The sequence below is a fragment of the Protopterus annectens genome, chromosome 1.part0, assembly GCF_019279795.1.
Source record: "Protopterus annectens isolate FY-2018-M chromosome 1.part0, PAN1.0, whole genome shotgun sequence".
Lineage (NCBI taxonomy): Eukaryota > Metazoa > Chordata > Ceratodontiformes > Protopteridae > Protopterus > Protopterus annectens.
The window spans coordinates 1,829,201,290-1,829,228,229 of record NC_056725.1 but is presented as its reverse complement, the minus strand read 5'-3'; the positions used below and the strand labels follow the sequence as shown (position 1 = coordinate 1,829,228,229).

The 26,940-nt window shown below is 42.4% G+C and overlaps 1 protein-coding gene across 1 annotated transcript in view; it reads right to left on the bottom strand.

Moving 5' to 3' along the window:
• OXCT1 (3-oxoacid CoA-transferase 1) overlaps nt 1–26,940 on the bottom strand; it is a 1,765,637-nt gene that overhangs the window by 895,745 nt on the left and 842,952 nt on the right. The gene's annotated exons all lie outside the window — the stretch shown is intronic.

Below are 26,940 nucleotides of genomic sequence, written 5' to 3'. Positions count from 1 at the left end.
AAAAGAGGCCACAGAAGCCGGCACCTGCTTAGCGGCTCCAGAACCATCAGAGGCGGTGACTGACAGAGGGTCAGAAGATGAAGTGGAAGCCTGCAGTATGGAGGACTCAAAAAAGGTCTCCACAGACACCTGCTGCTGGACATCCGCGAACTGCAGGGGCAAAGAAAGTGCCTTACTGACTACCGCTGGGTTGACAACCAGCTTAACAGGGACGTTGTTGGCTAATTTGACCCTAAGCCTGTTGCGGTCCTTATCCTTACATTTCTTAGGAACATCTGAAGTCGGGAGACCAGAAGACGCCATACCAACGAACTTAGGCCAAACTCCAAAATGCTTGAACAAGATCCTAGCTCTACGGCGTATGGTACGAGGGTTGAAAGAAGCACAGAGAACACAATTAGGGATGTTGTGCTCAAGGCCCAAACAAGTAATACAATAGGAGAGAAAATCATGGTGCGGAATCTGTTTTCCACAGGCAAGACAGTTATTAACTTTCTCTGACATTCATTAAAGCAAGAAAAGAGGGTCCCCAATGAGGTACTTATCTGAGGATGTCTTCAACTAAGCAGTCGGAATACAAAAAGAAGGTACACAGCTAACCGGCACTCGTGCAAAATGCTTCTGCTTCGGGCTCTGTGGCAAGAAAGACGGAGGAAATGGCGTCGGCTGCCTCCTTTTCTACCTGACGTCAGGCCTAAACCGAAGGCAGCCGTCATCATATACCAAGGACTTTGGTATTCTGGCTGACTGTGGGCTACCGGGAGCGGGATAACCCATTTTGTAAGGACTGTAACAGTGAAAACATGATGAACATCAAATCTTTTCCATTTACTTCTGTAAAGCTTCCTTGGGGAAACTTTGTAGGAAAACAAAAGTATATGATGAGCAGGGGAAGAGAGTGTATGCTGTCTGGCTATCAATGGAAGTGGAGAAACCATGCAGTCAATTTTAAGTTTTAGATATTCGGGTGAACCATGTCTATTGGGTGAGATAGAAGGTCTGGAATTGGATCTACAATCCAAGGAGGGTAGATGAGATGAGACCAAAGAAAAGGGAACCCAATTTGTTCACACCAGTAAGGGGCAATGAGGATGACTTTGCTCTTCAGCTGGGATGCTTTCTGTAGAAATTTGGGAATTAGGGGGCTGGGGATATGCATAGGCTTTCTGTAGAAATTTGGGAATTAGGGGGCTGGGGATATGCATAGAGGACTGGGGGGCCAATCATATAGAAAAACATCTCTCAGTAATTCCCACATTGGGGACATAACAGCAAAGAACCTGCTGAACTTGTTGCTTATGGCAGATGCAAATGGGTCACAGCATGGTTGTCCCCATTGGCAAAAAAATCATTTCTGCCATGTTTTTGTTGAGAGACCACTTGTGAGGTAGTAAAATGGACCTCCTCAACTTATCCGTTATCATGTTGGATTTCTCTGGAATGTGCTTTGCTATCAGAAATGGGTTGGATGAGATCGTCCCCTGCCAAACTCTGAGAGCTTCTCAACACAACGTGTACGGTTTGGTTCCTCCTTGTTGAAGTACCAAACTACAGACGTATTGTCTGTCTGAATCGCAACTGTCCCAAAATGGAGACAGTCTAAGAATGTCTGCAATGTTAAGAGCACTGTTCTCATTTCCAGGACACTGATATCCATATTTGCCTCTTCGGGGGACCATGTGTCTTGGACTATTTTTCCCAAGAAGTGCCACCCCCAATCTAGGATGCATCTGTGGTCAATACCGCCTTGGGTTGAGGACACCTGAAGGGATGGGCTTGTAGAGCCTGATCTGAGTGGATCCACCACCAAAGGCATCTTTTGGATGCTTGGGTGATTCTTATCTGAGTAGACATATGCTGATGTAGAATGGACCACTGAATTGCTAACAGCCACTGAAGACTTCTCATATGAAATCTTGCTAGCAGAATTATAGAACTATTGCAACAGACACTGATCCCAAGGCTTGTACAATCAATTGGGCTGAATTTGCGGAATTTTGAATTATCTTTTTTTACTTGGAAATGGATAGTCTGTACTCTAAGGATAGGAAGAGAAGCTGTCAAGAATATGTTTTTTAAAATTGCTCCTATGAATTCCAATGTCTGAGATAGTAATCTCCCAGAAGGCAGCAAGTCTGAAGTATCTCATCTCGAGCTCTTATCAGTAGATGCCTGGTTGGAGTGATTATGAGCTACTCGTCCAAGTACGGAAACACTCGGTATCTCAGCAATCTCAATTGAGCTGCTACCACTGCCACGCATTTGGGGAATACCCTGAGGGCTGTGGTGATGCCAAAGGGCAATGCTCTGAACTGGTAATGACTGCATCCCAGCCAGAAGTGTAAGTACCTTCTGGATTGTCTTTTCAACTGTATGGGACAGCAATGCATTCTGAAGGTCTATTGAGCATATTCAGTCATTCTTGCACAAAAATGGCAGAATGGACTGAACTGTGACCATCCGGAACTTGGTGTGCTGAACTGATCTGTTCAGATTGCTGAGATCCTAAATCAGTCTCCAGTCCCCTGTTTTCTTTAGCATTAAAAAGAATCTTGAGTAAGTTCCAGATTCTATCTGGTCTGGTGGGACCTCTTGGATGACTCTTTTTTTCTATCAGCTTTTCTATTTCTAGTGCTGCTGCTTTCCTCTGACAGGGTGGAAGATTTGGAATTTGGCATACAGGTGGAGGTGATAGGGAAAAGGGAATTATATAACCTCTGGCAATAATCTTCTGCACCCATGTATCTTTTGTAAGGTTTAGCCAGGCTCCCTTGAGCAGAGATAAATGACTCCCAACTGCCTCCAGAGGTGGACAATCAGGCCTCCTTTCAGGAGCACTAGTAGGGTCTGTCAGATATCTAGACTCTTGGTTCTGCAAGCTTCTTTTGCCCAATGGGCTTTGTCTTCCATTCAAGTTCCCCCCTCTGCCCCTGGGGGAAATATCTCTATGTGAATCTTGAATAGGACCCTAGGACATTTTGAACCACATTTTATGACCTCCTCGTTGATTCCTGGAAAAAGTCCATTGAGGGGTTGAAAAATGTACTCCCCCCACTGCAGAGAGGGTCTTTCCATCTTACTCGCACCTGGAGTGTGTCTCCTTTACCTCAGGGACGAACAAAGAGCTTCCGTCAAAAGGTGCATTGATGAAAGAGGACATGAAGGGCACCGCAAAGTCACAAAAGAATATCCATCCTCCTAATGGAAATGCCAGAACCTACCACCCCTGAGTAACCTTCAGCCACATGTGCAGTGAACCTCATGGACAAATTAGTTATTGATTGTAGGGTAGCAAACTTTGAGGCCACAGAAGTCTAAGCCTCAGAAGTGCTGGTCCCAGCAAGGGATATGTAAATTTCATTAATCAAATATCTCTATAACCTAGTGAAGTGTGCCAAATAATTCAGTGATCTGAGTGCAAATGTCACTGAAGCATAAACATGCTTCCCAAATCTGTCCAATGCCCTTGAATCCCTGTTAGGAGGATGGACAAAAGAACTGGCATCTACTGTTATTCCCTTCCTCCAAAATTCCTTTCCTTTAGGTGGTGCCAAAATCCTGTCTGGTCTCTTGAGAAGTGACTCAACCATGTCTGGTTCCTTCCACACCCACATGGAGATGAAAGTAAATCTTTGGCAGGTGGAGCCACCCAGGAGGTATATAGGCCAGATCCAAAACCTTCCAGGAAGACTGATTCCTCTTGGGAAGGGTTATCAGTAGACCAACCACCCCCCTCTGCTTCAGGATCTCTAGGATGCCTCCAAATGAGACATCATCATGCGGTGATCTTGGGGACCCTTCCCCCTCATCAAAATGGGTATATTTGGTAACTGTCTCCTAAGGATAGTCCCCTTTCACTTCCTCTTCCAAGAGACTTCTTTGGTGGGGTGTTATGGAGAAGCATTGCAAAAAATGGTAATACCCTACTGGGAAGCCTGAGGACTTTGGGCTGGCTTTCCTTGTGGAGTAGAGTGATGAAGATCAAAGGACAGAGACATATGGGATCCAGAAGGGAGATTCAAGGGGGGAGGAACCATCCATCTTGCAGAAGGAGAAAACATTCTCTCCACTACCTTGAAAGCAGAATGCTCTGGGGAGAAGGAAGATGATGCAGCTGAGAAGCCACACTTCCACCACAACAGCTCCCCCTGCCCAAAAGGCAGTCCACCTAAGGCAGAGGTTGGAGCTAAGCTATCCAATGCTAAAGCTCCAAGGGGCAGAGACAGCTCTAACAACTTCAGAGTCAACTCCAACACCTCGGATCCAAGAGACGTCCAGCTCCAACACACTTGGAGCTGGTGCACTTAAAGAAAGTCTCTGAGCTGAAGATACTATGACCTTCAGATCTGACCCAGGCAGTTCCGGAAAACTCAGATCCAAGGGCTCCGAAACCATGAGTCTGAACATAGAAGGAGTTGAGATTGGTGGTCTAGTGCTGGTGAGGGCTTCCTGACCCAAAGGAGTAAAGAACTCCCATCTGAATCTGCGTCAACAGAAACTTCAACATTTGATCCACATTAGTTTTAGTCAAACATCTGGAGGAATGAGAGGATGAGGCCACAAAGGGAGACCCAGAATGCTAGCAATACTCTAAATATGGTGATGGGACTCGAGAGGGTACCAGATCTATAGAAGGTGAATATCTGGTCTGAGGTAAAGGCTTTGAATCTAATAATACAGGATCCAAGGAAACTGATTTGGTGTCTGACACTGGCTTCAGTGAAGGAGCAGTCTTTGCATAAGACTTTTTGTGTTTCTTTTTTGGATTCTCCACCATCAGATCCAAGGAAGGGGTGGAGGAGCCTGACAGATCCAAAAGCTTTATAGTGTGGTTCTTTATCATACGTTGGGGGGGGGGGGTCAATCCCCAGATACAGACTCTGAAAAAGTAGAATGAAGCAAGCCTTTCAGAATAAGCTTGCTTGTGTGGTCCACAATGGCCTGAGGATTAAAAGATTTACAGATATCACAATCTTTCTGAAGGTGCATACACAATAAATGCACAAGCCATGTACGTCAGAAAAAGGCAACTTATGACCACACTTCAGGCACTTTTTAAAACCAGATGGCTTTTCAGAAATTTCAACAAAACAGATTTTTATAGAAAAAAACAACTTTTTTTCTTTTTTTTTTTTAATAGAGAAAAGGGAAGAAGACACCAACAATCATATTGAAGAATACACTAACCGTGTGAAAGGGAACCGAAGGGAAAGTTTACTAACAATTGTAAGAAAGAATTACACTGGTATGTAGGTATGGAGGAAATACATAAGCTCTACAAAAGGGTAATTACATAATAAGATAAGTAGATAATAAGATAATAACTTATCTCTGTCTTTGAACAATAAGCCCGTGAGCTCACAGGGACCATGTACAAACACAAATGAGGCAAACAAGATCTGGGGTGTGTTAGAGGACAGAGTATTGTAGGTAAGGGAGGAGCTTGAGAGGTTTCTAGTGGCCATGAGCTGTAAATAACGGTCAAGTCAGATCTGAACCCAGTTGTTGAAGAATGAATGAAATCTGAACCCAGTTGTTGACGAATTAATGAAAACTGACAACATCAGATCAACCTGTTTATCCAAAGACATCCTGAACAAAATCATGATTAAGGAAAGAAAGTTAGTCTTTCTTCAACTTTGCTTTTTCCTGCAACCTTTCAACATATCCCAGACTGACCAGGACTGAATTTTAATAACTTCATATGACATAACTTTAATAAGCAGGAATCTGGGGGCTGCTAAGCCCCCAAATGCCATGGCGGTTCTACATGTTCCAAGGTATATTTTAAAGTTGTTTTTTTTTAAACAGCCTTTTCATCGAATGGCCTGAACAATCATTATGAAAATGTAACTCTTGCTTTTTCATGCATCCTTTAATACACTCTAAATCACCAGGACTGAGCTGAAATAAATATAGAGTAGATAAATGAATTAAGCTTGGGGGGGGGGGCTGCTAGGCCCCTAGCAACCACTGAGTTTCTACATGTTGGAGGGACATTTTAGACATTATTTCTTGTTATTCTTGAATTATGCCCTCTCCTGCATCCTTTCAATAGTCTCTAAACAAGACTACACTTGGAGGAAATAACTGCATTAAGTCGGGGGGGGGGGTGGACTCTAGGCCATCAGAGTCCACTAGGGGTCTAGATGCTCTCAGGTACATTTTAGAGTTTCTCAACTTTTTAGCCCAATGATGGCCTGAATAAAAACAGCAAGGAAAGAAATTACTTTTTTTTTCAAGATGAAATAAGTTGCAGTCAAGACTTAATACTAAAAACTGACACTAGCAGTTCGGAATAAACTATGAAGGCAAATGTTTGAGAGAATTCATACAGCATATCTGAGAATAGTAACTGCCTCTCTACCCCAACACTGTAAAAGGGGTGCCTTCTGTGCATCCCTCTGGTGTTGGACTGGGATGAAAGTGACAACAAAAGTGACGACAGTCATATATATTTCAAGCTGCTGCTGTCATACATATACACAGCATTCCTCCTTACCCATACTCCCAAAAGACATACACTGTAAGTCAGAAGGTGACATAACTGACAAAACAAACAGTACACAACATATTCCAGTCTGTTACTGTCAGACATATAAACAGTATGCCCCCTTACAGTCCTACAAAACAGAGCCTCCTATATACACATCTGATGTTTGTGAGGAAAGTGAAAAAAATGATCATACTAATGGTTACAACTTGTTACTCCTAAATAGCGCACTGCTCTTATATAAGCTCTGGTAATGCTCTGTGCACACCTTTGATGTTTGTGAGGAAAGTTAAAGAAATAGGGACCATACTGTCCCTAACCCAACATAAGTTCTAGTGACCTGTTCACATCTCTGAGCTGTGAAAAGAAAATTAAATACTGCCAATCTCTCCAGCCCTCCCCCCCCTCCCCAACAGAAGTTACAATGGCATCCTATGTACCCTGTGAGAAGACCTGGTTTTATTTTAGGTGGGAGCCAGGACAGAGGCCACTAATAAACCTTTGTCGAAATCCATGCATATAGCCATGGACTATGGGGGGCCACTATGCCCCCAGACGCTCTGAAAGTCTTAATGTTCAGTGACAAATTTTATGCCTTAAATTTTTTAAAATATTATTTAATCTGAGAGAATCACAAGAGGGTCAATTACTTTTATCCAGACAGACCTCACAAGCCAGTTATAGCACTTTTCTGTACATTTCAGATTACAACAATTAAAAAAATGATGGCCATCTACTGTGTATTAGTTCTATTCCAAGCAAATAGTAACTACATATTAAAGTACTTCAAGTTGCTTTACACAAATAACATTAATCCTGAAAATGCACGCAAGTCCTGCAAAGCCATAAAATTATTAGTCATGTACTTACCATAACTTGGTATCTGTGTTGTCTTTTTTCATTCCTCCTCACAGTTGGGTTACTGATCCGACCCTAGAATCCAACTCGATTGCATTTTTTCAGACTAGGATCCAAGTCTCGAGCTCCTCTCACTTCCCATAATGCACCATCCCCTGACTAACTCCCTCAAAATGAGTTTGCTGCCCAATTAGCTGACAGAGAGCAAAGAAAGAGAAAAGAATACACCCCAAGGACCAGAGGCTCAAAAAACAGGAACAACAGTTCCTAAAGGTTCTATCTAGGTCTTCTAGAGGACAAGGTAGGGGGATGGCAGGGCGGGTAAGTGAAAGAAAGAAGACAACACAGATACCAAGTTATGGTAAGTACATAACTAATAAATGTGATGCTGTCTATTTCATTCCTCCTCATGGTTGGGTAGAGTCCCCAGCTATAGAAATCTTGGGTGGTCTCAAGGAAGTATATGCCGGAGCACTGCCAAACCAAAGGAGGCTCTGCTGCTGGAGACACTGTCTAATTTGTAATGTGAGACAAAGGTGTCAGCTTTTGACCAGGAAGCTGCAACACAGATGTCATCTAATGATGCCCTAGAAGAGAAGGCGGATAAGGTGGACATGGGCCTAGCTGAGTGGGTCTTAGGAGGATGAGATAGCTGTGATCCATTCTTGGTATAAATCAAGGTAATACAGTCTATTATTCATTTAACAAGAGTCACCTTTGAAACCACCTGACCTATATGGCTAGGAGAAAAGGACACAGATAACTGTTCTGATTTTCAAAAAGGTTTTGTCCTGTGTAGCTAAAAATGTAACTGCCTGTGAACGTCAAGCAGATGCAGCAAACGTTCTCCCTCAATGTAGAAATTTGGGAAGAAAACTGGTAGTTGAATGGTCTGGTTGAGGTTGGATTCTGTAGCTACCTTGGGCATGAAAGAGGGAGTACAAAGGGATACCCTGTCTCTGTGAAACATAATGTAAGGGGGCTTAGAAGACAAGGCCTATATCTCAGAAATTCTCTTTGCTGAAGTGATGGTGACAAAAAAGACTGTATTCCAAGAAAGATACTTTAAGTCACAATCACAGGCTGGTTCAAAAGGTTTTTGAGCTAAGCCTTGCAAGACCGCAATGAGATCCCATGGTGGGGAGGGATCTTTGACTGGAGGCATAAAGAGGAAGATCCCTTTCAAGAAGGCATTGCAGAGTTTGGAAGTTGAAGGAGAATTGAAAACACTGACAGAATGAAAGTTTGAGATGGCTGCCAATTAAAGTTTAATGGTAGAGATGTTGGCTCCTTCTTTGAAAAGAGTTGCAATGAAGAGAAGGACAGCTGAAACTGGAGCTGAAAAAGGGTCAAAGTTCTATTTAGAGGCCCAGAAGATAAATCTCTTCCATTTACTCCCACAGACTTTCTTGGTCGCTGGTTTTTCAGACGCATGCTAGAATAATGTCTCAGATGGGGGAAGCAAGCCTGGACCTTCGAACAATCACTGGAAAAGGAGAAACCAAGTGGTCAGATTGAGGGACATCAGAATGGGGTGAAGGAGGTCCTGGTATCCAGAATCCATGGAGGATATTTCAGGTGAGACCAAAGAAAGGGGAACCAAATCTGATGAGGATAGTAGGGGACAATGAGGATTACCGAGGACTTCAGATGCTAAGCTTTCTGTAGAAACTTTGGGATCAACGGTAGCAGAGGATAAGCATAGAGGAGACCAGGGGCCAATTGTGAACCAGAGTATCCCTCAGGGACTCTCCTGGAGGGGGGAATCAGAGAAAAGTAGTTGCTGCACTTGTTGTTCTGAGGAGATACAATCAGGTCACAGCAAGGGTGGCCTAAATGGCTGAAGATCAAGTCTGCTACTGATTAACTGAGGGACTATTCATAAAGGGTCAGAATGGACCTGCTGAGCCTGTCTACACCGACGTTGGATTTCCCTTGTATATGATTTGCAAGTAGAAAATGGTCCAAAGACATTGCCCATTCCCAAACCCTCATGGCCTTTCTGCACAGCAGGTAAGAGCAGGTTCCTCCTAGTTTGTTGATGTACCACACCACTGAAATGTCTGTGTGAATCACAATTGTTCCTAGAGGGAGAATGTCCTGAAAGGCTTACAACATGAGAAGGACTGTTCTCATTTCCAGAACACTGATATGCAATCTGGTCTCTACACGTGATCATGTGCCTTGGACCATCTCTCCCTCGAAATGGCCCCCACTGGGAAGCATCCGTGGTCACCATGGCTGAGAGGGAAGGAAGGAGGAAGTGCCTGCCTATCGTTAGATTGTCCAACAGCAGCCACCAATGAAGATGCCTTCAGTGAACCAAAGTCAATTTGACAGTAACAGACAGAGAGTGGTAGAGTATAAACCATTGAACAGCCAGGGTCCATTGAAGAACTTGCATAAAATGCCTTGCAGGAGGGACTAAGGGGATGGTAGCCTCCATAGATCCTAGAGCCTGAATTATCAGCCTTGCCGGTGGGGAAGATCGGTTTAAGATGGCTCGAACATGATCTCTCAATATCTGAACGGGATGAGTGGGTAGGACCACAATCTGGTTCACTCTGTCCAAGGCAGAGCCAATGTATTCTAAACTGTAAAACCAGAGATGCACTGGACTTTGTCAGGTTTATAGTGAACCCAGATGATTAGCACCATTGAAGACATAATCCGTGGCCTGGAATAGTTGATGCCTGGTTGGGGCAGTGAAAAGCCAAAACCTTCATTCATGGGAATACAGGAAAATAAATCCTGCACATCAATAGTCAAAAAACTAACATCCGGGCTCCAAAGGTCTGGCTTAATTTGCCCCAAATAAGGGTTTTGGCTATTTTGAAGAAATGTTGTTTTTACATTCCAAATTATCCCCGGGAGATGTGCATCTTGTTTGTGAAATTATGGGTACAATATTAGACAACAATTATGTTTTTTTTGAAGGACAGTATTACCAATAAATTCAGGGGGTTGCAATGGGGACAGCATGCGCCCCCATTTACGCAAATATTGTGCTACTGGAATGGGAACAGGAGTATGTATTTCCTAGTAGATTTTATTCTGATGTTTTACTATATAGTAGGTACCTGGATGACATTTTTATTTTATGGAAGGGAAATAGGGATGCCATTCCTGGATTTATTGAATATCTCAATAGTACCACCAATAATCTTAAATTTACCTATGAAGTTCATGATAAAGAAATGCATTATTTAGACACCACTATTATTAAAGATTCTGATGGTTTTAGGTCTAGGGTGCATCAAAAGCAAACCTTTTGCAATTCTTATCTTCATTTCAATAGCCATCACCCCCTTTTTCAGAAAAAAAGTACTGTTAAAGGACAGGCTATTAGAATTTCCCGGATGACTTCACATTTTGAAGATGTCATTGAGGAGTTTAAAAATTAACCAACATGTTTTTGGAAAGGGGATATCCTTTGGAAATGGTGGAAATTATACTCCAAGAAGTTTTGAAGGAGTGGGGTTCTAAATATCAACCATTATTGGGTAGGGGTTTGGTTGAAACCCCACCCAAATCCATAGGAAAAGAGGATTGTACAGTCAATAACTTTCTTCAAGCCTATGTTATACAATACAGCCCTTTTTATAATGATATTAGAAGCATTCTTTGTAAAAATTGGAATATTTTTCGGGGTGATCAGGATATTTTACAGGTTGTGGGGGAAAGACCATTGTTTTGCACCAAGGTGGGTCGAAACTTGAAGTTGACCTTAGAGGGCAGTATTAGACTTCACAATTTACATTAATTTACTAAGGCCTCTGTGCGCTGTTTGCAATGTAAGTTTATTATGCAGGTTAGCAGTTTAACTTTAGATAACAGGAATAAGGATACAGCGTTTTTTAAAAAGGGAAACCGTCTTACTAGTAAGATAGTCTACTTGGCAAAGTATAACACCTGCACTGGGTTCTATGTAGGAAAGACTGAGAGGGTTTTAAGGTCCAGGATTTATGAACACATTTATTATATTAATAAAGCAAAAGAAACCAATGCACTATATAGATTTAGTAAAACATGTCCTGATTTTTCAAGTTTTAAATTTGGTATTCTTGACCATATAGAGATCAACCCTAGAGGTGGGGATTGGAAGAATTTTCTCAATAAGAAAGAGCTTATGTGGCAACTACGTTTGGCTGCTAACCTATGCCCAGGTTTGAATTATTTTATATACATTGTTCCTGCTTTAAAAGAAAGGGCTGAGAAGAGTATAGATTAATTCATTTACAACAGCCTTTCTTTATTAGATTTTTCACATAGATACCTTGTTTATTTATTTTTCATTGAAATGTCTAAGGTTGTATAACAAATTTTGTAATTTTTAAAAAACGCTTTTTGTAATTATACATTTTTTAAGAATATGAAGTTTTAACTAATATCAATTTTAGGTAAGAGTATATTTCATTGCAATTTAATACTAATCTAAAAATATATATTTTTAAAAAAGCTATTAATTTAGTAATCTATTCCATAGTTTTGAAATTGACTGGTTAGATTTTAGCCTATTGCATTACTTTGTGTTGTATTTAAATGTTCATGACTGCCTGTGTTAATTGTTCTGATGAAGTCAACTTTATTGACGAAAGCGCTAAACTTGGTGAATAAACTGTGTCCATAAGTCCTGCTGGTGAATTATTTTGGTTTTAGTGTTTTTTTCACCAGTTTTGCCTCGATTTTTTGGTGTTTAGGGTCATAGCTCAAACAGACCAAATTCCCTCTGGCAAGAGAAAGCGCTTTCTACAACTTGGAATGCCAAGGGGCCTGGAAGATCCCTCCCTGTTCCCCGGGAGCCGAAGCTACCGAAGAAAAAAGGGCAGGAGTCCCCGAGCCCTGGGCCCCAAGTAGAATCAGACCTGAACTGTCCAGCGCTAAAGTGCCAAGGGGAAGAGACAGCTGTGACATAGTAGGAGCTGGACCCCCGCCCCAGATCCAACAGGGGCATCCTGGATCTGAGACCCACTGCAATCCAATGACAAAGGAGCACAAGATGTCAGGGCAATGGTCGGAGTGGAGGTGAAAGGCTCCTAGAAGACCTAGACAAAACCACTGAAGGGCGTTTGGAGTGTCCAACATGGGTCTGCTGCAGCTTGGGAGAAGGAGCAGACTCAATGCCCAACACTGGAGTAGGACCCCTAACTGTTGGATCCGTTGTCCTAGGATCTGAGATGGAGGAAGCAGCTTCAGAAGAACTGGAGATCAGTTAAGTACTGGTAGGATCCAATGACTGCTTCAGATCTGCCAGAGCAGATGTGGGCCTAGGATCCAAGACAGTCAGATCCGAATGTCTCAGAACTTTGGAGCGTGGCTCCGTAAATGCCCTCAAGGACTTATGAGGATGATTCTTTGCATCAAAAGACACTGCCACACTCTTGGAGGGGGTTGTGCCCCTGGAGAGGAACTAGAAGCAGGCAGGAGTCCCTTCAAGATTAATTTATTCCTGCGGTCAGTGACAACCCTGAGATTAAAGTTTTCGCAGATACAGCAAAATGACTGCAGGTGTACTGGGCCAAGGTAGTACACACAAAATGAATGTGCATCAGAATGCAGGAACTTACAGCCGCATTCCAAGCACCTTTTAAAACCAGAAGGCTTTTCTGACATGATAGGAAAGTATGACTCCACGCTAACTCTGCAACACAAAAACACTGCAGCCAAGGAGCAAAACCAATGCAAACGTACTAGCTACAAATATAAAAATCTAACACTACTATTTTTTTTTTTTTTTTTATTAATACCAAAGGAGACAAAAAAACAAAGACAACAGCCGGAAAGGAAAAAGACCTGAAAACCATTGGCTAGACAGAAAGCACAGGCAAACAACAAAGTGCCGAGCTAAATGTAAAGGAAGAAATCTAGATCTACACACCAATGGAAAGAGGATGAAAGGAATGCAAAAAGGCAGTTATCTGCAAGGAAACAAAAAACAGATGAAGGAGAAATCCCACTGTAAACACTATCCAAAGGCTCAAGACTCAGCAATCATGTCAGTTAGTCAGGGGATGGTGCATTATGGGAAGTGGAAGGAGCCCAAGACTTGGATCCTAGTCTGAAAAAATGCGGGCAAGTTGGATCTGAGGGTCGGATCCATAACTCAAGGGTGAAAAGGAATGAGAGAGACAACATCAGATTGACTGTTTAGAATGAAAAGACAAAAAGAGTCAGTTACTTTATACAGACAGTTCAACAAAACTTCCCTTAAACACCTCACAGGGTATGCTATAGCAGACACTATTTAAAATGATTAAACAAAAGGGCCATTTACTTTATGCAGACAACTAGTCAAAACTTACTTTAAGCACTGCAGAGGCCAAGCTGTAGTAAATTCCACCACACATTCTAGTCAGTAATGTGATACATACATTAACATTTGGACAGCATGATACCCATTGGGAGGCTGCTGCTCACCTGCATCCCCTGTCTTAAAAGTACATTATTTATGGCTAATTTTATATATACTGCGGGGAGGGGGTGCAGACACTCTTACTGTAACTCAGCATTTCTCTCTCACTGTCAGTCATTCACAGCCTTGCCCAAGTGGGGTGAAAATGCTGTGGGGTGTTTAAAGTTTCATCAACAGCTCCCCCCCAACCTAGCAGATATAAGTACCACTCTGTGCATTTTAGATGTTTCTGATAACAAATGACAACAATGAATGTGTAGCACCTCCAGTACATGCAAACAGAAGCTACACATTAAAGTATTCCAAGATGCTTGTGCAAATCTTATTAATCCTGCAAATGCACACTCATCCTATAAAGTCAGATCATGAAGTTTCTACAGACAGAGCCCATCCCCATTCCAGCACTTTGACAGCTATGAATCACATTTCAGCTTTATTCCATGGAGACAGTAGCCACATATTAAAGTATTCCAAGTTGCTTCACATAAATCACAGTAATCCCACAAAGTCAAAATAATGAGCAAAAAGCAGCCCTTAGTCATATTCCACCACAGATAGAAAAATGCTAGCCTATTACCCAACTTCATTTTATTAGTGGAACAGGTTTTGCACCAACAAACATACGAGGAAAAAAGCACCGAACTCGTATGTATGGACGTTTGGCTAAATGTAATCCTCAGTTGCTTAGCAGAAAGAAAAATAAATTAAAAAAAATGTGACAAACACCTCAATCATTCAGTACAATAAAAATGGACAAAGTCAAAATAATGGAGAAAGGCTCAAAACCGGGGGCAAATTCTAAATATTGTTCTTATAAACCTGGAAAGTTAAAACAATAATGTGCTTTCCATTAACATGCATTTCCTGAAGGATTTGAAGTCTGAAACTTAAATGTCTGTCTTTACTTACTGACTCTGTCTTCACTTAGTTGCCAAAAAACACAACTCTTATGTTGAGAGGTATATGCTGGGCCAGGACAGGGCAATAAAAATCAGGTATGCTCTGCAAAATCAGGAAAAAGCAGAAGATAAAAGATTATCTGCTACTAAACTCACACCATACTGTCTATTTGAATTTGTTGACTTCTTGTTCTATCATGCCTATGAGCTACCCGATTCACTGTAAACACAGATCATGGACAGGATGAGTGTTGCACAGGTGCTGTTTGCCAGGATGGGCCGTGTGATCCTTTGGAGGATTCTAGACATATTTTAGCCCCTTGTCTAAGGGTTTGGTTCATGTGCATTGGTCAGATTTATGTTGATTCAAACATAAAATATGTGATTCCAAAGCTATAAAGCAGCTTCACTGAACACCACATCCAGTAAACCAAAACAGAAACCTTTTTCCAAAAGGGGCAGGCCCCCTACACCTTCCAAGGTGGGGGGGGACTCCCAACACCCCATAAACTAGATAGACTAACTCCAAAGTCACACAACAGAAGAATAGAGGCAAATTAAGTTTTACTGAATCAGTGTATTCAGCAAAACTGCTCTGTATCTTTGGAACTCAAACACATTTAAATTATAAACTTGTCACATTCTGTATTGATCATGCAGGGTGGTAATATTCATATATTTACTGGGTGCAGGTAGAACAATGCATAGTAGCTGGGACTGTGAGAAAGGCAACAATGGAAGTATTCTGCCTTGAAGAAATTTGTCTTTTGGGTCCACTGAGTTTGGTGCCAGATGACAAAAATGTTTTGGTAAGAAAGTATGTTGCAGATGCTGTATGGAATCATGGTGGGGTCCATTCGAAGAAATGGAGGTAGAAGAAGACAGACTAACAGGTGGATTATCATTGCCTGCTTTGGTGCTCTGACTAATGGGTATGAATCCTGGTGGCTACTGAGTTTTATGAGAAGCATTAAGAATGTGCCTATTTCTCAGAAGTGTGCTGGTCACAAATGCCAAGTGAATAGAGGATCATTCAGTCTCTGGCTTGTGGGCAGTGTTATGGCTACTTGCAGCAGCAGTGGACAGTTTGTGACAAGAATAAGATGGCTACCTCTATTATCTGTTTCTCCTCTCATATTAACTTTGTAAACAGCGTGTCAAGTCAGGTTCAACTGAAGATGAAATTTTCCCTTTATGTCTTTTGTATGTCTTTTTTTTTCGAAATGAAAAAGGTCTTTACTAGATGTTTAAACTTCATGAATACCTAAGCAATGCCCATTTATACTAAATTAAACTGAAAGTAAATTGTGTTTGTTTAATGGTGGTAATCCAGGCACACTAATTACTTACAAAAGTGCAAGTCACACTATTGCAGAAGAACAAAACTTGGCTTGGAAGTAGATCAAAAAAACAAAAGCAAAGTAGCATCCCATGAAGGAATCACAGTAGCCAATCTCTAATGCTTTCATCTCTTCATTATCTTCCTGCTGTTTCCTTAGCACCTAATCCCCTTCATAACTATATCTCCCTCTAATTGCCTGTCACTGTCCAACTGTACCCATCACTAGCCTCTGTACTTTTCCTATTCTCCTAGACTGTCAGAACAATAATACTCCGACTGTAAGCACAATACTCACACTCTCTACTCACATGATATTATCCTTGACTGTCAGCACAACACATTCATACTCTATACTCACATAGCTCTCCTAATTTGCATACACATATTGTATTTTCTCTCATAGTTTTATTATCTTGCTTTAATTATCCTAAATTATATATGATGCATTCATAATACCCCTTGCCAACTCATTCTGCATTTTCACTGGTTGCTTCTCTTTATTCAACTGTTTTTCCTCCTGCAAAAGCAATATTAAATCATATACACTTGGTTCAATGCAGTATTACTGGATAGTAGATTTGTCCTCTAATAACTGCTTCCTTGAAACCTCATATTCTTACTTGACAGCATAGCTCTCAACCAATCAGGGACAAATCTCAGCAGAATCAGGGACAAATCCTCTATTACCTTAAAATCTTTCGTTGTATGTATAAAATCAAAAATCACGTGATTATACATGCACTGATACCACATTGAATTTAAAAAAAAAATTGTTTACAGCCTTGTTTGGGGACATCAATGAATACTACATTGTTTTACAAAATTACTTGCTGTTTGGCCCTGTAAACTAGTAGTATTTTTAAGATTACTGCATCCTCATTATATTTTTCAGTTATGAAAACATTCTCAATAATTTTTGATAAAATGAAGATATGAACACATTTTTATGGAGCTCACACATGATTGTGGTCCTTTCTATCAAAGCTTTATGGAACCCACTGGTACAGCCCTCTTTATTTTTATTTTCAGTTTCAGTTTTTCTGTTTACTAATATTAAGACCTATTCACTATCAAAAATACTTTCTAATACTTTTAGAAAATACTTTCTAAACTGCCAGAACAACAAACAATCTCCCTTATAATTTAACATTAATAGTCTCACTCATATATTCCAGGACATGTTGAAGGTACCTTAACTTCTTCTGCAAACATACTAGACATACAGGGGTGCCGGAAGCTGCTGAAGGCTGCAGGGGTGGAAAGAAAAAGTGACACTTAGTAATCTGATAAGGCACTTTTTTAACTGCCTACAGCCATAACCGAAGCATATCCATGACTACCATAACAGAAGCATATCTATGACACAAAATGTATATACTGTAAATATGAGTTCCATAGAAAAATACAAATGAAGCTAAAGTTGCACTTGTATAGTATTTGATCCAGTGCTGTAGTGCTGTAACACAATTACTGTTGTGACACAGGGAGCAACCACCACAGAAGAGTGGTGAGCAGCTGTTACACACTTCATTCGGACTTTAGAAAAAAAATGTAAATTAAGTGTTTATCAGCTTCCCACTACTATGTTGTGACTGAAGATTACTTACTGTTAATACTCTAGTGTCTGACTAAAGCTTAATAATAGTAAGAGGTCCTTAATAAAATCTTGTAAATAACCTTTCAAATGTCAGAATGGTGCTTAATCATGCTTTTCCCCCAAATTCAGAGCATAATCAAAGTGATCCATACACAAGTCATTATCTTTCAAAAATAAGACATAAAATTGGGCTGAAGAAGTAGAGTTTGACAAAACCTTATTGAGGGTTCTGCCCTGGACTCACTTGTCTACAACTGGCCTTGCTCAGAGGTGTGCAAACAAGGTTGTTATAACTCGTGTTGGTGGGCACTGAGGCTGGGAACACTGAGATTATTTCTTAAATTCTCTTCACAGTCAAACTTCAGAGATGTGCACAGAAGGTCAGTATAAGGTGCCTGGGACTGGAGAAAGTGTGCTCATTATTTCTTGTATTTTCCTTGCAGGTGAACCTCTGAGGTATGCACTAAAAGATCACTCTAGCTTTTCTGAGGCTGTGACAGTCTGGTCATTATTTCACACAATCGTCGGGGATAAAGAGGTATGTAGATGCAGTGCACTGTCTAGTAGCAATTTGCTGGAATACATGACTGTGATACTGGTTTCTCTTCTCACAATCACATATCAGGTGGCTAACTTTGGGAAGTAGGGGTAAGTGATCAACAAGTTAAAATAATTTACTATATTCTGGTCGTCAGATGGATGCACAGATGGCAGCTATCTTTTAGGGATGGGGGTGAAGAGCCACGATGTATAATATGTGACAGGAGGGGGATTAGCAGAATGGTTAAGGTATTTACCTAACAAACACAAGGTGCAGGGTTAAATTCTCATATGGGGTAACTTGCTAAGCTTAAAATGGCCCACAAGGGCAGTTAGCCTAGTACTAAGCTTTGAACATTTGAACGTTTGAACTTGAAATATATGAATGAGGTCATTTATTAATTCACTTTCATCCTGATCTAACATCGAGGGATACACAAAAAGTAAGTAGCATGCCTCTCAACTGTCCACCCTTTCACAAAATGTCCAGATTTTTTGCCTCATATTTTGGTCTTTTCCTCATAAAATTTGTGGTTTTCTAGCAGATTACTGAGATTTGAAGCCACTAAATAATAATAAATAATGACAGACATTTGAGTATCAGACTTAATAACTTTCAGAAAATACATAATAATTCCAAACCTATCTATGGACTTTTTAAGTTAACAGGAGCAATTTTTAAAATCTGTCCCTATTTTTGAGCCATTGGTCCCCCAGTTGTTTTCAGTTTTGTCCAGATTTCTTGTGCTGAGAGATTGAGAGGTATGATAACAAAAGTTTCTTTTTTTTTTTTTTAATTTTGACAGGAAAAAGACACTATTCTAAGATATGATTCATGTATCTTTGCAAGCATTTATCTTCTTAGTTTATTGGAAACTACTTATTTGTCAACTTTGATCATTAAGGGATTTTTGAGGGTTATTCCTGACAAAATAGATGCCCCTTAGGTTCATAAATAAGTACTAAGCTAACTGCCCTTGCAAGCCATTTTAAGCCTAGCCAATTATCCCTTGTGAGACTCAAACCTTGCACCTTGTGTTTGTAAGGCAAACACCTTAACCATTATGCCATCCTACCAAACCTTTTTAGACGGCAAGTTAATTTTATCCTGCTAGGTGTACTGGCAGTTTCTCTGTATATACTTCAGTTTTCCTACCTGCAATGTTCTTAAAGTCTTGCTTCTCTCCTCTAACATAATAGTTAGATGAGTATGGCTCGGTTTCATTTTCCTTTTCTTTGTTTTTACAATATGAGATTCTTCTGCCTTGGCCATAGGTTTGATACCATCTCCTCTCAGGGTAATCTAGCTATTGGTCTACTCCTCTCAGCTACTATGCAAACATCTCCTGTTATCTTACCTACTGGAGTTTTTTTGGTAGGACTTGGTGTCATATATATATATATATATATATATATATATATATATATATATATATATATATATATACACACACACACACACACACACACACACACACACACACACACACACAACTCATCCACCCAAATCTCAGTTCTTATTGATGATTATAATTCCATACTATTTTCTTTGCAGAATTTGTGTGCACCCGAAAACATATCTTGTTGTATGACACCCCTCCCCCCCAACACACACACACATTTTCCAAAGCTCTTTGGATCGGGCAGTCTTGGACAATTATCATATCACGTATTAAGTACTAATGCTAATGCACTTCTTACAATGAGTCTGCATTTCCTTATTTGGTTACAGTGCAATCTCCTCTGTTCCCATGTATATGCATTACATCAGCTGCCTGTTTACCAAACGTTTTGTGCTTACACACACACACTGATTTAACTAACTTAATCATACTCCATAAATGTTTAATAAATATGTTATTTCTTCTACTAAAGTACTACAGTTAACAAGTCTGGTTATAGCAAAGTGGCAAAAAAATCAGATTAACAATCATTCCGTCAAACAAGAATTCAGCATGGTCATACTCCATAGGCATGTTTTCAGGCACAGATTGTTTACCATCATGAAAAATATAATGAGTTTTTACAGTTATAGCTGTTACTATTAGTTGTGCAGTACTTTGGTGCATGTTCTGGCATATTTATTTAATTATCTTTGTTTTCCAGGAAAGTACAAATGGGATAGAAACCTTTATTAGCGGAGGCCCAGGGAGAAAAGCACCACATTTAACATCCGTTTTGGCACGCATAAAATACAGTTACATGATATCAGAAGGAATTTTAAAGTGTACATACAAGAGAGAAAGTTTTATAATAGCTTACATAAACATCATTTAGAAAACGAACATGTGCATAGCTTGCATGGGTATATACATTGCTGATTGTTCATTAGAAATAGCCACAGCCTTATATATAGTAGAGAGAGAGAGAGAGAGATAACGTTACAAAGGATACTGTAAAATTTCTAGCAATTAAAATAATGAAAAGAAGAGGCAGCTGAACTACGCAAATATTAAAAAAGCGGGGAGGTGGATGGTAATATAGTATGATGAGTCTATATCAGATGATCGAGTTTTCAAAAACTCGAAATTCATACAGTCAAGACCATATGATCAAGTTTCTGAAAACTCTAGCATAAAAAAAAAATCCACAAAAATCTACCTCTTTTTTACATTTTTTGCAGGGGGGGGGCAAGCCCCCCTGCACCCCCCACACCTCTTGCAAATTATATATACCAACTCCGAGATCGCACTACAGTGGGGAAAAGGGTAAATTTTCTGATCCGCACTGCACCATGATCTCCATTCAAAAGCTTTGAGTTTTCAAAAACTCTTATCATATGGATTTAACCCCATGAATTTCAAGTTTCTGAAAACTTTATCAACTGATAAGGACCCAATATGATATATTAGTAGTAGAACAAATATGAAAGTATCATTACTTTTAAGATTGAGGGGTAAAATAATTAGGAAAGTGAGAATGGTTGGGGTTATTTGGACTGTTATAAAGGGTATTCGTTTTGGATAGATGAAGAGGGAGTGATGAAACTGTGCAGAGGGAGGACAGTAAGATAGTGGGTGATCTAATTAGGGAAAAGAAGAGACAGAGTCTTGTCAGTTGTAGCCTGCAACTGATATAATTTATGCAAACAAAGTTACTCCTTGTGGTTTAATGAGCATCTTTTTGGCTCAATGGCAAAAAAAAAAAGGGAAAGTTGAAAAGACAAGTATTTGAAAAGGTAGCATGTATGGCTAAAAATGTATTCAGCTAGGAATTTTCCTTAGATATTGTTTTGGTAGTAACTTGAAATTATGTTTTTCAGCTGTCTGTTTTATTTGCATTGGGAGAGAGCTCAAATTTTTCTGACTTGGTAGCAGTATAGAGAATTTCCATCCGAGTTACTAGTTGTGGACTAGGACAGGAGAGATTTGTTACTAGTAGTCTAGAAATGGAGTATGGTTGGAGCATATTTTTCTATAAAGTACAGTTTTGTACCTACCATAAATGTAGATGTTCGAGTGCTCATACAGCTGCAGTCATTACAGATGGGTTATCCTGCCATCAGGCGGGTCTTCGGTCGGCCGAATTGCAAAGTCTAGGTCTGGCGTCGGTTGTCGTTGCTTCTTCCCTGACGTCAGTGCGTCAGGGGTATAAAAGAGGCAGCCAACGTCATTTTCTTCAGTTTTTCTTGCCCCAGATGCCAGGTGCTCCCAGAAGGAAGGCAAAACTTTTAGTTATGTACTTACCATAACTTTAGATGTTTGGGATCCATCTCGCCTACATTCTGTACTGATGGGCTCGGAGCCGATCCCTCGGCTCCGACTCGGCACGCTTATGCTATAGAGCGAGGCCTCTTATTGGCTGAGCTATCTTTATCCCAGGATGCACCACCACTAATCCCCCAGATCTTGTTTGTCCGCATTCATGCACACATGCACAACTTGTTTATATAACATTGTTAGATGTTTCAAGATGAAACAACAGGATTCGGACCTTCTGATATCCTCTGATCTCCAAGGAAGGGGAAGGAGGGTGGGTTATTAGGAATGTAGGAGATGGATCCCAAACATCTAAAGTTATGGTAAGTACATAACTAAAAGATGTTATGTGATCCTATCTCGCCTACATTCTGTACTGATGGGACAGTGTCCCTAGCACCTAAATCCTGGGTGGCTCATTGGAAAACACTCCTGAGCACTGTGGAACCAAATGAAGCTCGTCCTCTAGATGCCACATCCAATTTGTAGTGGGAAATAAAAGTGTGCGGGGAAGACCATGTAGCTGCAGCACAAATGTCACTAATGGCAAGCTTAGAATGGAATGCTATCGAAGTAGCCATAGCCCTTGTAGAATGAGCTTTGACAGAGGTGGTATGCTCTTTGTTAGAATAGGAATAAGCTTGAGTAATACAGTCCCTGATCCATTTGGCAATAGTGACCTTTGTGACAGCTTTGCCCAATTTATTGTCTGCGAAGGATACAAACAACTGATCTGTTTTCCTTGTTTGTTTGGTCCTGTCTAAATAAAAACGTAACTGCCTGTGGACATCTAGTGTGTGGAATATGAATTCCGCTTTGTTAGAGTATTTTGGAAAAAAGACTGGAAGTTCTAAGGATTGTTGTAAGCAGAAACTAGAACAAACTTTAGGGACAAAGGAAGGATTTGGCCTGAGGGATACTCTGTCTTTGTGAAAAACCAAGTACGGGGTTTTACTGACAAAGCTTGAAGCTCTGAAACTCTTCTGGCAGAAGTAATTGCCACCAGAAAAGCTGTCTTCCATGATAGAAACTTTAGATCACATGTAGCCGCCGGTTCAAAGGGGAAGGAAGTCAAGGCGTAACACTATATCGAGATCCCATGGAGGTGCAGGATGAGAAATCAGAGGTCTTAATAGAGCAGCACCTTTCAAGAAGGTCTTACACAATCTGTTGCTCATTAAAGGTGGGTCTATGGATTTGTGAAAATTGGAAATCGCTGCCAATTGTACCTTGATGGTAGAAACTGAAGAGCCTTGATTGAAAAGAGAAGTTAAAAATTTTAGTACTTCTGCCACGGGAATAGAAATGGGGTCCAGGCCCCGGAGTTGAGCCCAAATAGCAAATCTTTTCCATTTGCTAGAATACAGTTTCTTCGTAGCAGACTTATGGGCCGAAGATAATATGTGTACAACGTCTGGATCCAAAGTATGACTCCTGACTATAGTCGGAAGAGGAGGAGCCAAGCAGTCAATTTTAAGGTGTGCAGGGACTGGTGGAATAGTCCCGACTGATGAACCAAAAGGTCTGGGATCTGATCCAGGAACCATGGATCTTCCAGAGCATATTTCCAAAGATAGGGAAACCATACTTGACGAGGCCAGTAAGGAGCAATTAAGATCATTTTGCTCCCCAAGAGAGATGCCTTTTGAATCACACTGGGAAGGAGAGGAACTGGAGGGAAGGCATAAAGCAAGCCGGTGGGCCAAGGATGGACTAGTGCGTCCATGGGGCTCTTCCCTGGAGCCGGGGTTAGGGAAAAGAATTCTTCGCACTTCACATTCAGAGGAGTCGCGAAGAGGTCACAACACGGAACTCCCCATTTGCTGAAAATCTGACTTGCAACTGTCATATTCAGAGATCATTCGTGAGGAGAAAGGATGGTTCTGCTCAATCTGTCGGCTATCACATTGGACTTGCCCGGAATGTGAGTAGCCACTAGGAAGCGTTTGGTCGAGACTGCCCATTCCCAAACTCTCATGGCTTCTCTGCAAAGAGGATAGGATCTGGTCCCTCCCTGTTTGTTCAGGTACCAGACAACTGACATGTTGTCTGAGTGAACAGCAATTACGCCCTGAGGGAGATAATCGTGAAGGGCTTGAAGGGACAGAAGTACTGCCCTCATTTCTAAGATGTTGATATGAAGTAGAGTCTCTTCCGGGTGCCATTTGCCTTGGACTGACCTGCCCAGGGAATGCCCCCCCCACCCCATCTGGGAGGCGTCCGTGGTCAAAGTGGCCACCGGAGGAGGTAGAACAAAGGGTCGTCCCTGATCCAAATTGGAGGGCACTAGCCACCAGCGAAGGTCCCGTTGGCAAGACTCCTTGATCCATATGAGGTGACTGATAGGGAGTTCCTGAAAGGACCACTGAGCTGAAAGAAGCCACTGGAGAATTCTCATGTGCAACCTTGCCAAGGGGACTAGAAGAACCGTGGCGGACATGGATCCCAATAGCTGCAGGACCATCCTGGCTGGAGCTTTGGACCTGGGAAGTAAGGCTCGAACTTGAGTCTGTATGGTTTGTATTCTGTCTGTAGGTAGATAGACCCGCATTCGGTTTGAGTCTATCTCTACCCCTATGAATCTTATTCGTTGAGATGGCAGCAACACAGACTTTGGCCAATTGAAGGTGATTCCAAGGGAACTCCCCAGTGATATAGTGGCTTGAAGGCTCTGCAGTAGTAAATGCCTGGAGGTGGCAGTTAGGAGCCAGTCGTCTAGATACGGAAACACCTGGAATCCTAGACTTCTCAGGTGAGCAGTCACGACTGCCAAACACTTGGTGAACACCCTGGGGGCTGTGGTGAGACCAAAGGGCAGCGCACGGAACTGAAAATGACTGCCTCCTAGGCTGAACGCAGATGTCTCCTGGATGCTTGATGTACCATGATATGGTAATAAGCGTCCTTGAGATCTATGGAGCACATCCAAACACCCTTCTCCAGCAATGGGAGAATGGTTTGTAGGGTGACCATTCGGAACTTGAACTTTCTGACTGAACGGTTTAGGATGCTGAGGTCCAAAATGGGCCTCAAGTCCCCGGTCTTTTTTGGCACCAAAAAGAATCTTTAGTAAGTTCCTAATCCGACCTGGTCTGCGGGGACCAGTTGGATGACTCCTTTTTGCAGCAGCTTTGAAACTTCTGAGGCTGCAGTATCCCGCTGACTGGGTGGCGGGTCCGGGATTTTTTTGGACTGAGGGGGGGGGGATGAGAGAATGGGATGGAGTAACCTCCGGCGATAATTCGAAGCACCCATCGGTCCTGAGTGATACCTTCCCAGGCTTTTAGGTGCTTCGAGAAACGACCCCCGACTGGCTCCAGAGCTGCACAGCCGGGCAATCCCTCAGGGACTGTGAAAGGTTGAAGAGCTCCAGTGTTGCGAGGGCCTCTGCCGCCTCTGGGACGGCGCCTTCCGGAAGAATTTCCCCCTCCCCTGCCTCTGGAAGGGGAATCCTCCTGCTGGGAGGGGTAAGGCTTCTGAGATCTACGGAACCACATTTTCCCTCCTCTTTTAGCCTTGGGATAAGGCCGAAAGGGAGTGGAAAATCGTGCCCCTACGGCAGTCAGAGTCTTACCCTCCTGTTCACAGCGGGTCAGTGTGTCCTTTACCTTGGGTCCAAACAGGGAGGACCCATCAAAGGGGGCGTCGGCAAAGGAAGACTTAAAGGCCTCCGCGAAATGACACAGGCGGAGCCAGGCTTGTCTCCGTAGAGCAATGCCTGTACCCACCACTCTACTCGCCCCTTCGGCCACATAAGAAATGAGCCTCATGGACGAGTTTGAGATGGACGACATTGTAGCCAGCTGAGAGCCAACCGTCTGGGCCAGCTCCTCAGGCAGGTTACCCAAGAGGGTATCTGATAGTTCTTTAATCAGATCCCTCTGAAATCTGGTAAAGTGCGTAAGGTAGTTCAAGGACCTCAATGTAAAGGCCGCTGAACTCAGGGTGCGCTTTCCGTACCGATCCATGCTCCTAGACTCCTTATTAGGAGGATGGACGGACGTCGAAGCCTCTGCTACATCTTGCTGGGTAGCAGATGCCACCACCAAAGCATCTACAGCTACACCTTTAGTCAGAAACTCTTTTTCAGGGGGTTCCAAGAGGAACTTATTCGGACGAGCAGGCACCGGTTCCACAGAGTCTGGGTGTTCCCACGCCCTTCGAGAGATCAAATCCAAGAGCTCATCGAAGGGCGGAGACACCCAGGAGGCGGAGGGCTGAGCCCCGAAGGCCTTCAGGAACACCGACTCATCAGCAGAGGGAGGTTTGGACTGCCAGCCGCCTCGTTGTTTTAGGGCTTCCAGGATGTCTGCAAAGGAGACATCATCCGAGGACGACTTAGGGGACCCCTCTGCATCATCGAGATCAGTGTCTGATGTAAGAGACTCATCAGGGAAGTCAACGTGCTTCCTCTTGCATGATCTCTTCCTGGGAGGTTCTTCCGAAGAGGCTTCAGAAGGACCTCCAGGAGGGGGAGAAACCCCAGTGGGGGTAACCTCAGGCCCCGGGGCTCCGCTGTCTAAGGAGAGGGGGACTGCCAAAGACCCAGTCTCGGTATGCAGGGAAGGAGCCAGGGAAACCGTGGAGGTAGCCAAGGAAGATTCGGCTAACGCACTCCTCATAGCCCTGAAGGCGGGACCACCAGAATCCTGGGAGGGTCCCACCTCCGTGGCCACGACAGTGGACGGCACTCCCGCCGCCGATGCACCAAGACGGAGACTTGGGACTGAAAACATCAACCCCGAAGCCTCCCCCCCAGGGTCGACGGAAGAAGTCCGTGTACTGAACTCCGACCCAAGAGCCGGAGTTGGAGCAAGGGTCAGGCCCGACCCTAAAACCTCCACCGGTTCCACCAGCACCAGCTCCAACGGTGCCGAAGCTGTTGGAGGAGGAACCATAATAGGGAAGTGGACCATCGGCTCCGAAGCCGAATGGGCTGGAGCCGAAACTAGCTTTTGGAACACCGGAGACTGGAAGAGTCTTAGGAGCACCCTGTCGATGTCCGAATCAGACATCTTGGATGATCTAGAGGATACCGATCGGACCCGAACCGATTTCTCCATCGGCTCCGAAGGACTCGGAGACCGGCTCCGAATGGACT